Source organism: Tachyglossus aculeatus, unplaced genomic scaffold, assembly GCF_015852505.1.
Source record: "Tachyglossus aculeatus isolate mTacAcu1 unplaced genomic scaffold, mTacAcu1.pri scaffold_292_arrow_ctg1, whole genome shotgun sequence".
NCBI lineage: Eukaryota > Metazoa > Chordata > Mammalia > Monotremata > Tachyglossidae > Tachyglossus > Tachyglossus aculeatus.
This window is the reverse complement of record NW_024045006.1, coordinates 6,797-23,055: the sequence shown is the minus strand read 5'-3', so window position 1 is coordinate 23,055 and position 16,259 is coordinate 6,797. Positions and strand designations below refer to the sequence as shown.

The window sequence follows — 16,259 nt, the reverse complement described above, 5'->3', positions numbered from 1 at the left end:
GTTTCGAGAGGTCTTACTTTGGCCAGCAAGCAGCCAGGACTGCTGGTTGTGAAGTGGCCAATCAGTTCTCTGAAGTAACCAAATGCAAACCTCCTATAGAGATGGAGAGGGATAGAAGGTAGAGTTGAGATGTTTCTTCAAGCAAGAGGGGAAGAATCAAACTTTACTTGTAAACTTCGATTTCAAAATCTGCTTACAGATGGGTTTCCAAATTTTAGATCCTGCTGGACGTGCTCCCTCTAGGTATTTGTAGCATGTCCCGTGGCTCAGTGGAAAGAGCCCGGGCTTTGGAGTCAGAGGTCATGGGTTCAAATCTCGACTCCTCTATTTGTCAACTATGTGACTTTGGGTAAGTCACTTAACTTCTCTGTGCCTCACTTACCTCATCTGTAAAATGGGGATTAAGACTGTGAGCCCTCCGTGGGTCAACCTGATCACCTTGGAATCTCCCCCGCGCTTAGAACAGTGCTTTGCACATAGTGAGCACTTCATAAATGCCATTATCATTATTAATATCTCAAGAGCCCAATTCTCCCTTCCTGCTGATCCTGGTGCCAGGTCATACTTGTCAGTTCAAGCACTCACTACCGAGTCCCCTAAAGGGTGTGACCTCCATGGTATCCTCAGCAGGCTACATGTGAAATAGTAATGATAATGATAATTGTGAAATTTGTTAAGTGCTTACTATGTGCCAAGCACTGTACTAAGTGCTTGGGTGGATATATGCAAATCGGGTTGGATACTATCCCTTTCCCATGTGGGGTTCACAGTCTCAATCCCCATTTTACAGATGAGGTTACCGAGGCTCAGAGAAGTGAAGTGACTTCCCGAAAGCAGCAGAAAAGTGGTGGAATATGTTGAAATGATATTAACTCTTTGACCAGCAGCAGGCATGTGACAGACAGAAGAGGGGGTGAGGGGTGGTGTTATTTGCCTAAGAGGTATTTGATTGGATTATGAATGTGCCTGGGCTTCCCTATCTGATTGACCTCCATCTTGTTAAAGGGGGTGATTTACAACTTGGTACTGAGCTGACGATTCCTTTGGAAGATTTCCTAGTTCTAGAATGCAATCTGAAGCAATATGAGAGAGCTTGGGTTCTAAACCTGGCCCTGCCACTTGTCTGCTTCGGTCCTTGAGTCAAGTGCTTAGTACAGTGCTCTGCAGTGCTCAATAAATACGATTGAATGAATGAATGAAGTCACTCCTCTGTGTCTCAGTTACCTCATTATAAAATGGGGATTAAGTCTGTGAGCCCCACGTGGGACATGGACTGTAACCCACCTGATTAGCTTGTACTTACCCGAGCACTTATTACAGTGCCTTTATATACTGTGATTTATTTATTTATATATCTATTCATTTATGTATATTAATGTCTGTCTCCCCCTCTAGACTGTGAGCTCGTTGTGGGTAAGGAATGTGCCTGCTTGTTGTTATACTATACTCTCCCACGTGCTTAGGTTACCGTAGTGCTTTAGACACAGTAACCACTCAATAGATACAATTGAATGAATGAATTAATGCCTGGCATACAGTAAGCACCTAACAAATACCATTAAAAAATAAAACATTACAAAACAAAAGAAAAAAACAAACTCTACAGCTTCTTACCACTTTTGACCAAGACATAGTGGTAACAGCCAGTCAGTAAATCATATTTATTGAGTGCTTGCTGTTTGCAGAGCTCTATACTTAGTCCTTGGAAGAGTACAATACAACATTACAACAGACACATTCCTTGCCCACAATGAGTTTAATGTCTACAGGGGGAGACAGACGTTAATATAAATAAAATTATAGATGTGTATGTAAGTTCGGCAGGGCTGGGAGGGAGGGGGAATAAAGGGAACAAGTCAAGGCGATGCAAAATGGAGTGAAAGAGGAAAGGAGGGCTTAGTCAGGGAAGGCCTTTTGGAAGAGATGTAATTTCAATGAGACTTCAAAGAGGGAGAGAGTAATTGCCTGTTGGTTATGAAGAGGAAGGGAATTCCAGTCCTGAGGCGAGATGTGGGTGAGAGGTTGATGGTGAGATAGATGAAATTGAGGTCCAGTGAGAAACTTGGCATTAGTATTAGGAGAATGAAGTCTTCAGGAAGATTCCAGGTGCACTGGAGCCTTGTGTATTTTGAAAGTCCACTTTACCGGACACTATCTCTACTTCTGACTTATTCCCATTCTTAAGTGGATGTTACCTACAGAGACCTTCAATGTAGATGAGCTGGCATTTGTGGACAATATTTTCATCCATGCACTCTATCAGAATTAATACATTACTTCTGGCTAAATCCATAAAATACCCTTGAAGAAAGATTCTCTTTGGGTGTGAAATATTCCTTTTCCACAAAATGTGGTCACTGGGGGCCAAGGGTTGGTTAGGTTTGGGAATCGAACAGGGAACATCCAGGAATAAGACTGGTGAATCTGGACTAAACTGTCCATCAGAAAGAACCCCTGCCAATCAGGCTAGAAGAAAGGCAAGGTTGCAGTGCAAGCCCAACTTTTGCCTGAATTTAAAGAGAAATATGTTAAACAGAGAACAAAATAGAACATTCAATAAAACCAAGTGGACTTACTGTACATAATAAAACCAACTATTAAATAAACATGGAATGGATTAATTTTAGTAGGACTGTGCTCTCTTCATCTTTTTTTTTTTGTTTTCTGAACTGATAATTTTGCTTCCTGTTGCCAAAATGTAACACTGGCTATTTTCCTAAGGGAGCATTCTATTTGTCAGATTCAACTCTTTTGTCCTCTAGACTGTAAGCCTATTGTAGGCAGTGAATGTGTCTTCCGACTATGTTATACTTTACTCTACCGAGCACTAAGTACAATGTTCTGCTCACAGGAAGTGCTCAATAAATACCATTGATTGCTTTTGTCTATTAACAACGTTATCAACCTAAAGTGCCCACTGATGCCATCTCCACTTGACAAATGTGTGAAATCAGAGATGCAAGTCGGACAAGCAAGTGAGCCATCTCTTTTGCTTGAAATACACAGACAAATGAGTTGGAAAATTTCCCTCCAAAACTATCTGAAAATTTTTCTCAGCTATCTTCTCTGAATCACCAGCGGATATTTGTTTGCAAGGTTCTGGTGACTGGCAATTTGACGATGATGAAATGGGGAACAGAAATGATTTCTTTTGCTATCAAAATCCAGTGAAAATGTGCTTTTACTTTCCTGCATCTCTACTCAATTTTCTTAAGCAAAATTCAGTTTGGCGTCATCTTGGGCAAACCTTCCGCAAGGGGAGACTGGTCATACTCCCATGAGGCTGATTGGACAGAATGTTATGAGATTCCTGAATATCTGTAGAATCCAGTTTAAATGTGAGAGGAGAAACAGTGAACCTAATGACTCTGCTTCAGGGCAGACCTAGAGCAAGGATGGACAAATCGAGTCAGCTAGAGACGTTTGTAAAAGTCTGGGCAAACTATATTCTGTCTGACTGATCTGGAGAAGTCACCCAGTTTTTAGTGCACTTAGAAGTCCTCCTTCATAAAGGATCAAGATGTTCTGAGAGGATGATCTTGAGCTAATATTGTAGAGAAAGATTGGCAATCAAAGGAAAATGGACTAAAATTCATTGCTGCTCTAAATCCAGACTTTACCCCAAGAAAAGAGATCTCAGATTAAGTTTGGGTTTATCCAGAAGCCACCTGGGATCTTATGGAATCTGAGACCTGGTGCTTTTCTAGTTTCTAGGATTTTGTATCTTTGGCAGGGGTAAGAAAATGAAGCTGAGAAACATTGTTGTGGCTGGAAAGGACTAGCCACCAGTTCCATGTTAACCGTGTTAGGCTTGTGTCTGTTTTACCTCAAGGAGACTGTAACTGGAGGAAGCCATTGCTGGAGTTGGGTGAACAAGGAGCAGAGGAATAAATACACATCTACAAAGGCACAGAAAGTGAATATTTGGATGGGTCTTTAACCACTCCTCCCAAGTAAAAGTCACACGTTGTTTTTATCTTAGAGAAATCAGGACACTATAAATTGTTCAATTTACTGAGCACCTACTGTGTGCAAAGCACTGTACTAAGCACTTGGGAGAGTACAATCGAATTAACAGACATGGTCCTTGCCCTTAAGGAGCTTGCATTTTAGCAGGGGAAATAGATGCTGAAATAATGTAGAGAGATGAGGAAAGAGCAAAAGGGGACGTCTACATGAATTAATGCTTGAAGAATTTATTATATAAGATGTGGACATAAGTGTTATGGAAGCTTGAGTTTGAGTTTCGATGGCACCGAAGTGCTGAGATGGCAACTGACGGAAACATAGCCTGAGGAGAGGAAATAATTAATCAGAGTAGATCTCTTTGTCAGAGATATGATTTCAGTAACACTTTGAAATTGGGGAGTTTGAGGAAGTGGGGGAGGGGGTTCTGTAGGATTTGCAGAGGGAGGGGGTTCCAGGCAGAAATATTAAAAAACACGAGAAAGCTATCCCTAGCCGAAGTGATAAGAATGAATTACCGTCTGGGAGGAGCAATGAGTGCTAGTTGGGTGCAGTGAGAAAATAGAGTGGATAAGTAGGAAGGACAGAGTTTATTGAGTGTTTTAAAGCCAGTGATTAGGAGTTCCTACTTAATGTGGAGAGGACTGGAAAACCATTGGAGGTTTTTGAGTAGTAGAGAGATGTGGCAGAACAACATATTAGAAAGATCAACATTTTAGAGAACCAGTGTGGCCTAATGGATAGAGCACTGGTCTGGGAGTCAGAAGGACCTGAATTCTAATCCGTGCCCTTCCCTTAGCTTGCTGTGTGACCTTGGGAAAGTCACTTCACTTCTTTGTGCCTCAGTTACCTCATCTGTAAAAAGGGGATAAAGACTGTGAGCCCACTTTGGGACATAAACTGTGTCCAACCTGATTAACATGTATCAATCCCAGCACTTGTTATAGTGCCTGGCACATGATAACCACTGAACAAATATAATGAAAATAAATGCTGGGATCAGAATGAATTATGGATAGGAAAGTAGAGTAACTGATGTGGCTGTCAATACAGTAGCATGTCTCTGAGAGGGAATATCTTGCCTGCTACTTGCTAAAGTAGTTTATCAAATGAGCTACTGAGGTTGGGGAACAATACTACAAACTTCATAGGAAATTATCCACTTTAATATTACACATTTAACAAATATATCTCTTCCATTCTCGCTGATCATGACTTCAATGACTTTTTTCATTTCATTAAAAGGAATTTTATTCTAACACTTTTTGACCAGTATTTTTCTCTAATGATGATCATGTCTGGAGACTGTAAAGTCCATATGAATGTCTGTTTCTCCTTCATGTGCTTATATCAAGGCAGCTAATTGGAAAACTACTTATTTAGGCCACCAATAAGCCCCACAAAACTTTGAATTCATTCATTCATTCATTCAATCGTATTTATTGAGTGAATACTGTGTGCAGAGCATTGTACTAAGCGCTTGGAAAGTACAAGTTGGCAACATATAGGGACGGTCCCCACCCAACAGCGGGCTTACAGTCTATAAGGGGGAGACAGACAGCAAAAGAAACATATTAACAAAATAAAATAAATAGAATAGTAAATATGTACAAGTAAAATGAATAGAGTAATAAATATGGACAAACATTTATGCAGGTGCTATGGGGAGGGGAAGGAGGTAAGGCAGAGGGTTGGGGAAGAGGGAGGAGGGGGAGAGAAAGGAGGGGGCTCAGTCTGGGAAGGCCTCCGGGTGGAGGTGAGCTCTCAGTAGGGCTTTGAGGGGAGGAAGACGCTATCTTGGCGGTTGTGCAGAGGGAGGGCATTCCAGGCCAGGGGAAGGACGTGGGCCAGAGGGTCAATGGCGGGAAAGACGAGAACGAGGCACAGTGAGGAGGTTAGCGGCAGAGGAGTGGAGGGTGCGGACTTGGCTGTAGAAGGAAAGAAGGGAGGTGAGGTAGGAGGGGACGAGGTGATGGAGAGCCTTGAAGCCGAGAGTGACGAGTTTTGGCCTGATGCGTAGGTTGATTAGTAGCCACCGGAGATTTTTGAGGAGGGGAGTAACATGCCCAGAGCGTTTCTGCACAAAGATGATCCGGGCAGCAGCGTGAAGTATAGATTGAAGTGGGGAGAGACAGGAGGATGGGAGATCGGAGAGGAGGCTGATGCAGTAGTCCAGTCGGAATAGGATGAGAGACTGAAGGAGAAGGGTAGTGGTTTGGATGGAGAGAAAAGGGAGGATCTTGGCGATGCTGCGGAGGTGAGACCGGCAGGTTTTGGTGACGGATTGGATATGAGGGGTGAACGAGAGAGCAGAGTCGAGAATGACACCAGGGTTGCGGGCTTGTGAGACGGGAAGGACGGTACTGCCGTCAACAGTGATGGGAAAGTCAGGAAGAGGGCAAGGTTTGGGAGGGAAGATAAGGAGTTCAGTCTTGGACATATTGAGTTTTAGATGGCGGGCAGACAACCAGATGGAAATGTCTTGAAGACAGGAGGAGATACGAGCCTGAAGGGAGGGAGAGAAATCAGGGGCAGAGATGTAGATTTGGGTGTCATCAGCGTAGAGATGACAGTTGAAGCCATTGGAGCGAATGAGTTCACCAAGGGAGTGAGTATAGATAGAGAACAGAAGAGGACCAAGAACTGACACTTGAGGAACCCCTACAGTAAGGGGATGGGAGGGGGAGGAAACTCCTTATCATCAGCTTTAAAGCACTTAATCACCTTGCCCCCTCCTATCTTTCCTCACTACTCCCTACTATAACCCAGCCCAGACACTTCACTCCTCTTGTGCCAACCTACTCACTACCTTGATCTCATTTATCTCGTTGCCGACCTCTTGCCCATATTCTGCCTCTGTCCCGGTTGCCCTTCTTCTTCATATCCAACAGATAATCACTCTCCCCACCATCAAAGCCTCTTTGAAGGCATATCTCCAAGAGGATTTTCCTGAATGAAGTATGCATTAGAGTGGAGAGAAATGGGAGGCAGGGAGGTTAGAAAGGAGGTGATTATAGTGATCAAGATGGATTAGGACAGTGTTTGGATTAACGTGGTTTGGATGGAGAAGAAAAGGTAAGCCTATTCGTGGTTTAGTGGAAAGAGCACGGGCTTGGGAGTCAGAAGTCATGGGTTCTAATTCCAGCCCCGCCACTTCTCAGCCATGTTATTTTGGGCAATGCACTTAACTTCTCTGTGCCTCAGTACTTCATTGGTAAAATGGAGATTAAGACTGAGAGCCCAGTGTGGGACATCCTGATCACCTTGTAGCTGATGCAGTGCTTAGAACAGTGCTTGGCACATAGTAAGTGCCTTACAAATGCTATTATTATCATTATTATTATTATTATTATTATTATTATTATTATGACCATCCATCCGTAAAGCAAAATGGCTTCTTTCAGGTGCTCCAGTGTGCTGTGAAATCCATCAGTCAATCGATCACATTTACTGAGCACTTACTGTGTGCGGAGCACAGATGCTGATAAAGATGGTATTTGTTATGCGCTTAATTTGTGCCAAGCACTGTTCTAAATGTTGGGGTAGATGCAAGGTAATCACGTTGTCCCACATGGGGCTTACAGTCTTCAACCCCATTTTACAGATGGGGGAATTGAGGCACAGAGGACTTAAGTGACTTGCCCAGGGTCACACAGCTGACAAATTGCAGAGCTGGGATTAGAACCCGTGACCTCTAACTCCCAATCCCGTGCTCTTTCCAGTAGGTCACACTGCTGCTCAAGCACTCTACTAAGTGCTTAGGAAAATACAATACAGCAGAGTTGGTAGACATGTTCCCTGCTCACAGTGAGCTCAGTTATAAATAAATAAATTGCAGGTAGATACATAAGTTCTGTGGGGCTGAGGGAGGGGTGAATAAAGGGTGAAAATCCAAGTGAAATATTACCAATGGTACTAGCCATGCTGGTTGACAAGCTCTGAACTAACTGGATAGAATACTGGATTCAGCATGTCTAAGCACTTAGTACAGCACTCTGCCCAGAGGAAGCACTCAGTCAATACTGTGGATTGATTGATAACCCTTGGCTGAAGGTGCGGTATGATATAAATTACTTCACTTGATTTTTCTTTCGTCGAATGGGACCAAGGTGTTTTAAGAATGAGTGAAATATTAGGTATTAGAAATAAGGTATCTTGGGTTCTATGGAAAAAGACAGTGCTAAAGAAATTCAATTATCTTTATCTTTACAGGTAAACGAGTTCTCTGTCATGCAAGCTCACCGGTATGTTCATCACCAACACTGAATCGATGGAAAAAACCAACAATGTGACCGAATTCATTCTTCTGGGACTGACTCAGAATCTAGAGTTGCAGAAACTTTTGTTTGTTTTGTTCCTAATCATCTACCTGGTAACTCTTATGGGAAACCTACTTGTGGTCATAACCATCAAGGCTAGCCAGATTCTCAGCTCCCCTATGTACTACTTCCTCTCATACTTATCTTTCATAGATGCCATCTATCCTCTTCCATTGCTCCCAAAATGATTGTAGACAGCCTGTCTGCCAGGAAAGCCATCTCCTATGATGGCTGTATGGTCCAGCTCTTCGTATCACACTTCTTTGGAGGGACAGAAGCCATTCTTCTCATTGTGATGGCCTATGATCATTATGTGGCCATCTGCAAACCCCTGCGCTATTTGATTATCATGAACCGGCAGGTGTGTGTCCTACTGTTGAGGGTAGCCTGGGTAGTGGGCTTCTTTCACTCAATAATTCAGATTCTCTTCCTATTCCGGATGCCATTCTGTGGTCCCAATGCCACTGATGAATGACATTAGAGAAGCAGTTTGGCTCAGTGGAAAGAGAACGGGCCTGGGAGCCAGAGGTCATGGGTTCTAATCTTGGCTCTGCCACTTGTCAGCTGTGTGACTTTGGGCAAGCCACTTAACTTCTCTGGGCCTCAGTTACCTCATCTGTAAAATGGAGATTAAAACTGTGAGCCCCATGTGGTACAATCTGATCACCTTGTATCCCCCCTAGCGCTTAGAACAGTGCTTTGCACATAGTAAGTGCTTAACAAATGCCATTATTATTATTATTATTATTATTGATCATTTTCTCTGTGACATGTACCCTGTGTTGAAACTCACCTGCACAAACACCTATGTCATGGGTCTATCAGTGGCTGCCAATGATGGCCTGATCTGCATTCTCTGTTTCCTCATGTTGGCCATCTGTTACATGGTCATCTTGAACTCCCTAAAAGGTTCAGAGGGAAGGCGCAAAGCCCTCTCCAACTGTGGCTCTCACATCACAGTCGTCATGCTGTTCTCTGTTACCTGTATCTTCACCTTCATGAGGCCTGTCTCCACCTTCCCCATGGATAAAGCAGTGGCCGTATTCTATGTTTTCATTACTCTCATGTTAAACCCCTTGATCTACACCATGAGAAATGTGGAGGTGAAAAATACCATGAGGAATTTATGGACCCATAAAATGACATCAGGAGAGAAGTGAATCACTTTTTTAGAATTATGATTCTGTTTCTGTTTTTTTCAGTGGGAGAAGGAAGGAGCCAGTGGGTTCTTCAGATGTTTTAAGTTAAATCGCTGTGGCTTAATCTATTCTAAAAGAACCATACTTGAAGGTTTTAATGTTTTCTGAATTGTCAAAACAATGAATGTCATTTCCTATACGTGTTTAAGTTTTCCTTCTCATTAAACACATTGATTAAAAGACTGCTTTCAGTATATTCTAGTGGTAATTGGAATCCTCTTAAGGGAAGAATAGAAAGGAAGACAATAATTTTGGTAAATGGGAGAGCACTCAGGATTATATACTCAATAAGTGAAATCAATGTGTCCAGGGTGACATAGTAATGTCTTTATCCATGAAGGAGAAGAGATATTTTTATTGGGATTTGGATAGACTTGACACAGCAGAGCCAGCATTCTGTGATGAAGAAAGAGTGAGGAAAACCTTAGGGACGACCTGAACTTGGGAAAATCAGTAAGAACAGCCCAAGCCTGCTCAAGTGGGCCCTGCATCAGCATTTTAATCACCAAAATAGCCACCCACTTTCAGATGAAACAAAACCGGTCTTGAATATACTTCAACACAAACATAGCTCCTTCTGGACAACATTACTCTTTGACAGTGAAACCTGAAAACTATTCAGATTATTGTTGCTAGATATGATGCTTATCTGACCATCACTAAACAAAATTATAATATTACAAGAATAATGAAAATAATGAAAATTGTGGTATTTGTTAAGTGCTTACTATGTGCCAAGTGCTATACTGAGCCCTGGAGTAGACACAAGATAACCTGGGTGGAGAGTTTCTGTCCCACATAGGGCTCACAGTCCAAGTAGGAGGAAGAACAGGTATTTAACCCCCATTTTTCAGTTGAGGAAACTGAGGCACCATGAAGTTAAGTAACTTGCTCAAGGTCACACAGCAAACAAGTGACAGAGGCAGGATTAGAACTCATGTCTTCTGACTCCCAGGCCTGTGTCCTTTCTACTAGGCCATGTTACTTCTCCAAATCCAATCCAAGTTTAGTTTAGCAATCTCATAAGGTACCAAAAATGTTAGTTAAATTGTCCAGATGGTTTGATGTCCATCTTCTGAGAATTAAAATAACTGCAAGAGGCTTAATGGTGGCCTTCTGTAGCCCTGTCAGAGCAAGGGATACCGTGTATTACTACCAACGACACCATCACTTATTTTTTTATGTGAGATACTACCTTGGGAAGTATCTCAAATCTTATATACTCTATTACTTGGTCTCATCTGTAATTTAAATTATAAGCACGTTGAGGGCAGGGATCATGTATTATTTTCATTTTATATGACAAGCAGCAAGCATGACCTAGTGGAAAGAATACTGGTCTGGGAGTCAAGCGACCAGAGGTTTAAACCTTTCTTCCACTTGCTGTGTTACCTTGGACAAGTCACTATTTTTGTGGTACTCAATAAGCACTTACTATGTGCCAAGCACTGTACTAAGCAATGGGGTGGATACCAGATTATAATAATTATGGTATTTGTTAAGTGCTTACTATGTGCTAGGCACTGTACTAAGCTCTGGGCACTATACTGAGCACTGGAGTCAGTCCATACCCCACATCGGGCTCATAGTCTAAATAGGAGAGTGTAGGATTTGATCCCATTTTACAAATGGGGTAACTGAGGTGCAGAGAAGTTTAATGACTTCTCCAAGTTTACACAGCAGAGAAGCAGCAGAGCAGGATTAGAACTCAGTTCATTTAACTCCCAGGCCCATACTCTTTCCTCTGGGCCACGTTGCTTCCCACTTAGATTCTCTGTACTTCAGTTTCCTCATCTGTAAAAATGGGAATGAGATCCCTGTCCTCCTTCTCTCTTAGACTTGGAGCCCCATGTGGGACTGGAATTTTGTCTGATCTGCTTATATTGTGGTAATTTAAAGTAGAAGCTCCTTACCATTGGATTTAAAGCACATGATCACCTTGCCCCTTCCTACTTCACCTTGCTACTGTCTTACTCTCTTAAAGAGCATGGGCTTGGGACTCAGAGGTCATGGGTTTGAATCCCTGCTCAGCCACTTGTTCAGCTGTGTGACCTTGGGTAAGCCACTTAACTTCTCTGTGACTCAGTTACCTTATCTGTAAAATGGGGATTAAGACTGCGAGCCCCACGTGGGACAACGTGATCACCTTGTATCCTCCCCAGCGTTTAGAACAGTGCTTTACACATAGTAAGCGCTTAACAAATACCAACATTATTTTTTAAATTATTATTATTATTACTACAACTCAGCCCGCACACTTCACTTCTCTAATGCCAACCTTCTCTTTACCCCTCGATCTCGCCACCAACCCCTCACCCATGTCCTTGCCATGGCAAGCCACTTAACCTCTCTGTGTCTCAGTTACTTCATCTGTAAAATGGGGATTAAGATTTTGAGTCCCACGTGGGACACCCTGATTAAATTGTATCTACCCCAGCACTTAGGACAGTACATGGCACATAGGAAGCACTTCATCATCATCATCATCAATCGTATTTATTGAGCGCTTACTGTGTGCAGAGCACTGTACTAAGAGCTTGGGAAGTACAAGTTGGCAACATATAGAGACAGTCCCTACCCAACAGTGGGCTCACAGCCTAAAAGGGGGAGACAGAGAACAAAACCAAACATACTAACAAAATAAAATAAATAGAATAGATATGTACAAGTAAAATAAATAAATAAATAAATAAATAGAGTAATTAATATGTACGAACATATATACATATATACAGGTGCTGTGGGGAAGGGAAGGAGGTAAGATGGGGGAGATGGAAAGGGGGACGAGGGGAACAGGAAGGAAGGGGCTCAGTCTGGGAAGGCCTCCTGGAGGAGGTGAGCTCTCAGTAGGGTCTTGAAGGGAGGAAGAGAGCTAGCTTGGCGGGTGGGCAGAGGGAGGGCATTCCAGGGATGACGTGGGGAGATCCGGGGGTCGATGGCGGGACAGGCGAGAACGAGGTACGGTGAGGAGATTAGCGGCGGAGGAGCAGAGGGTGTGGGGTGGGCTGTAGAAGAAGAGAAGGGAGGTGAGGTAGGAGGGGGCGAGGTGATGGAGAGCCTTGAAGCACAGGGAGTTTCTGCCTGATGCGCAGATTGATTGGTAGCCACTGGAGATTTTTGAGGAGGGGAGTAACATGCCCAGAGAGTTTCTGGACAAAGACAATCCGGGCAGCAGCATGAAGGATGGATTGAAGTGGGGAGAGACACGAGGATGGGAGATCAGACAGAAGGCTGATGCAGTAGTCCAGACAGGATAGGATGAGAGCTGGAACGAGCAGGGTAGCGGTTTGGATGGAGAGGAAAGGGTGGATCTTGGCAATGTTGCGGAGCTGAGACCGGCAGGTTTTGGTGACGGCTTGGATGTGAGGGCTGAATGAGAGAGCCGAGTCCAGGATGACACCAAGGTTGCGGGCTTGTGAGACGGGAAGGATGGTAGTGCCGTCAACAGAGATGGGAAACTCAGGGAGATGGCAGGGTTTGGGAGGGAAGATAAGGAGTTCAGTCTTGGACATGTTGAGCTTTAAGTGGCAGGCAGACATCCAGATGGAGATGTCCTGAAGGTAGGAGGAGATGTGAGCCTGGAGAGAGGGGGAGAGAGCAGGGGCAGAGATGTAGATCTGGGTGTCATCAGCGTAGAGATGATAGTTGAAGCCGTGGGAGCGAATGAGGTCACCAAGGGAGTGCATGTAGATCGAGAACAGAAGGGGACCAAGCACTGAATCTTGGGGAAACCCCACAGTAAGGGGAGGGGAGGGGGAGGAGGAGCCTGCAAAAGACACTAAGAATGAACGACCGGAGAGATAAGAGGAGAATCAGGAGAGGACGGAGTCTGTGAAGCCAAGGTCAGATAGCATGTTGAGGAGAAGGGGGTGGTCCACACTGTCGAAGGCAGCTGAGAGGTCGAGGAGGATTAGGACAGAGTATGAGCCGTTGGATTTGGCAAGCAGGAGGTCATTGGTGACCTTTGAGAGGGCAGTTTCCATGGAATGTAGGGGACGGAAGCCAGACTGGAGGGGGTCGAGGAGAGTGTTGTTGTTGAGGAATTCGAGGCAGCGAATCAGCCATCATTATCATCATCATGTCCTAACTTTGGCCAGAAATGCCCTCCCTCTTCCTATCCAACAGACATTTACTCTCCCCCCGTCAAAGACTTATTGATGGTAGGCCTTCCCTGACTAAACTCTCATTACCCTCTTGAATTGCTCCCCTCATTCATCTCCCGACCCAGCCCCACAGAACTTATGCACACGTACATAATTTATTCATTTATATTAATGTCTGTCTCCCCCTCTAGACTGTAAGTTCAGTCTTCACAGGGAATGTGTCTGTTATATTGTTGAATTTTCCACCCCTGTTCCCTCTCCCTCTCTCTAGGCTCGTATTTCCTCCTGCCTTTCAGACATCTCCATCTGGATGTTTGCCCGCCATCTAAAACTCAGCGTGTCCAGGACTGAGATCCTTATCTTCCCTCCCGAACCCTTTCTTCTCCTTGACTTTCCCATCACTGTAGACGGCACTACCATTCTCCTGTCTCACAAGCCGGCAACCTTGGTGTTATCCTTGACTCCACTCTCTCATTCACCCCACACATCCAATCCGTCACCAAAACCTGCCGGCCTCACCTCCACAGCATCGCCAAAACCCACTGAGGCTTCTATCACTATGATCCTGAGAGTCAGAGAACCTGGGTTCTAATCCCTGCTCAGCCACTAGTCTGCTATGTGACCTTAGGCAAGTCACTTCATTTCTCTGGGCCTCAGTTTCCTCCTCTGTAAAATGGGGATTAACTACTGCTCTCCCTTCAACTTAGACTGGTGAGCCCGATGAGGAACAGGAATTGTATCTGATCTGATCATCTGGTATCTACCCCAGGGCTTAATACAGTCCTTGGCATGGAGTAAATATTTAACACATAGTATCATTATTATCCTAACTCCCGGGTCTAAACAGACAGTATTTTTCGATCGTAAACAATTGGTTCCCTGGAGATGAAAATAGAAAGAAAGCTCTACCCTCCGTGGCTCCCAGATTCTTGTTCTGAAGAGGTAGGAACGATTATATTGGCTCCGAGGAACATAGGGACCCAATCCTTTGAGATTTTGACAGCATATCTGACAGTCCCCTGTAGCTATTAGGCAAATGGGTGGTAGGGCTTAATTGTCAATGCTCAATCCAGAGAATATGGATGTATAGTCAGGGAATACAGGTCCTTTAAATATAACCCAAGAGAAGCAGTCTGCCCCACCAAAACCTTTTGTCCCACTTAACCCAGCCACAGACAATAAAAGGCAACCTGTTGTAAACCTCCCTCTGGAATCAAATAATAATAATAATTGTCGCATTTGTTAAGTGATTACTATGTGCCAGGCATTGTTCAAAGTGCTGGAGTGGTTACAAGCAAATTGGGTTGGGCACGGTCCCTTCCCACTTGGGACTCACAGTCTTAACCCTCATTTTACATATGAGGTAGCTGAGGTACAAAGAAGTCAAGTGATTTGCGCAAGGTCACACAGGAGATAAATTGCAGTGCCAGGATTAGAACCCTGAACCTTCTGAATCCCAGGCTCATGCTCTATCCACTAAGCCATGCTGTTTCCTTGCAAGGATAGGGTGAACTGTGGCCTGAGAACAAGTACGTACTCATGTTCTTTCAACCCAGGGAGAAAAAGGAAATAGAGATGTATTGGGAGATCAATCAATCAATCAATCAAATTCATTGAGAACTTACTGTGTCCAGAGCACTGTACTAAGTGCTTGGAAGAGTACAGTACAATAAAGTGGGTAGACACGTTCCTTGTCCACAAAGAGTGTGCAGTCTCTAAGGAGATGGGAAAGGTGGGGAATGGTGGGAAACATTTTCTAGCCTTATTTATTCATTCACTCAATCGCATTTATTGAGCATTTACTGTGTGCAGAGCACTGTATTAAGTGCTTGGAAAGTACAAGTCTGCAACATATAGAGACAACCCAACAATGGGCTCACAGTCTAGAAGGGGGAGACAGACAACAAAAACAAAGCATGTAGACAGGTGTCAAAATCGTCAGAACAAATAGAATTAAAGCTATATGCACATCATTAACAAAATAAATAGAATAGTAAATATTTACAAGTAAAATGAATAGAGTAATTAATCTGTACAAATATATACAAGTGCTGTGGGGAGGAGAAGGAGGTAGGGTCGGGGGGATGGGGAGAAGGAGAGAAAAAATTATGAAAATTGAACACTACAAGTAAAGCATATTTAAAGTTATTTTCATATTCAGTTACCCAAATAATAACTGGGGCATTAGTTCAGCACTTACTCCATGCCAAGCATCGTACTAGGCTCTGTGGTAAATACAAGATAATCAGTTCAGACACAGAACCTGTCACACCTGGGGCTCATAGTCAAAGAGGGAGTGAAAACCTCATTTCACAGATGAGGAAATTTAGGCACAAGGAAATATTTGCCCAGGGTCACACAACAGACAGGTGGCTGGAGTTGGGATTAGAATTCAGATCTACTTGTTTCTTGTTGTGTGCTGTTTCCCCTAGGCCATACTGCTTCTCAGGCATGTCTGCAGGTGTCTGCCCAATATGTGGAAATATTGGCTAAAACTGGGTCTTAGCTGGATTAAGGGGGCTGGGTGATCTGTTCCTTATCATCCTCAATGGTATTTAGTAAGTACTTAATGTGTGCTGAGCACTATACTAAGCAGACAATTGGAGCTAGGATTAGAACCTACTTCCTTCTGACTCCCTGCCCAGTACTCTATCCACTAGACCATATTGCCT

The 16,259-nt window shown here is 43.7% G+C and overlaps 1 pseudogene; it reads left to right on the top strand.

The window, feature by feature from the left end:
* The first annotated feature begins 8,236 nt into the window (after positions 1 to 8,236).
* On the top strand, positions 8,237 to 9,445 carry LOC119923835 (annotated as a pseudogene).
* Positions 9,446 to 16,259: the final 6,814 nt, after the last annotated feature.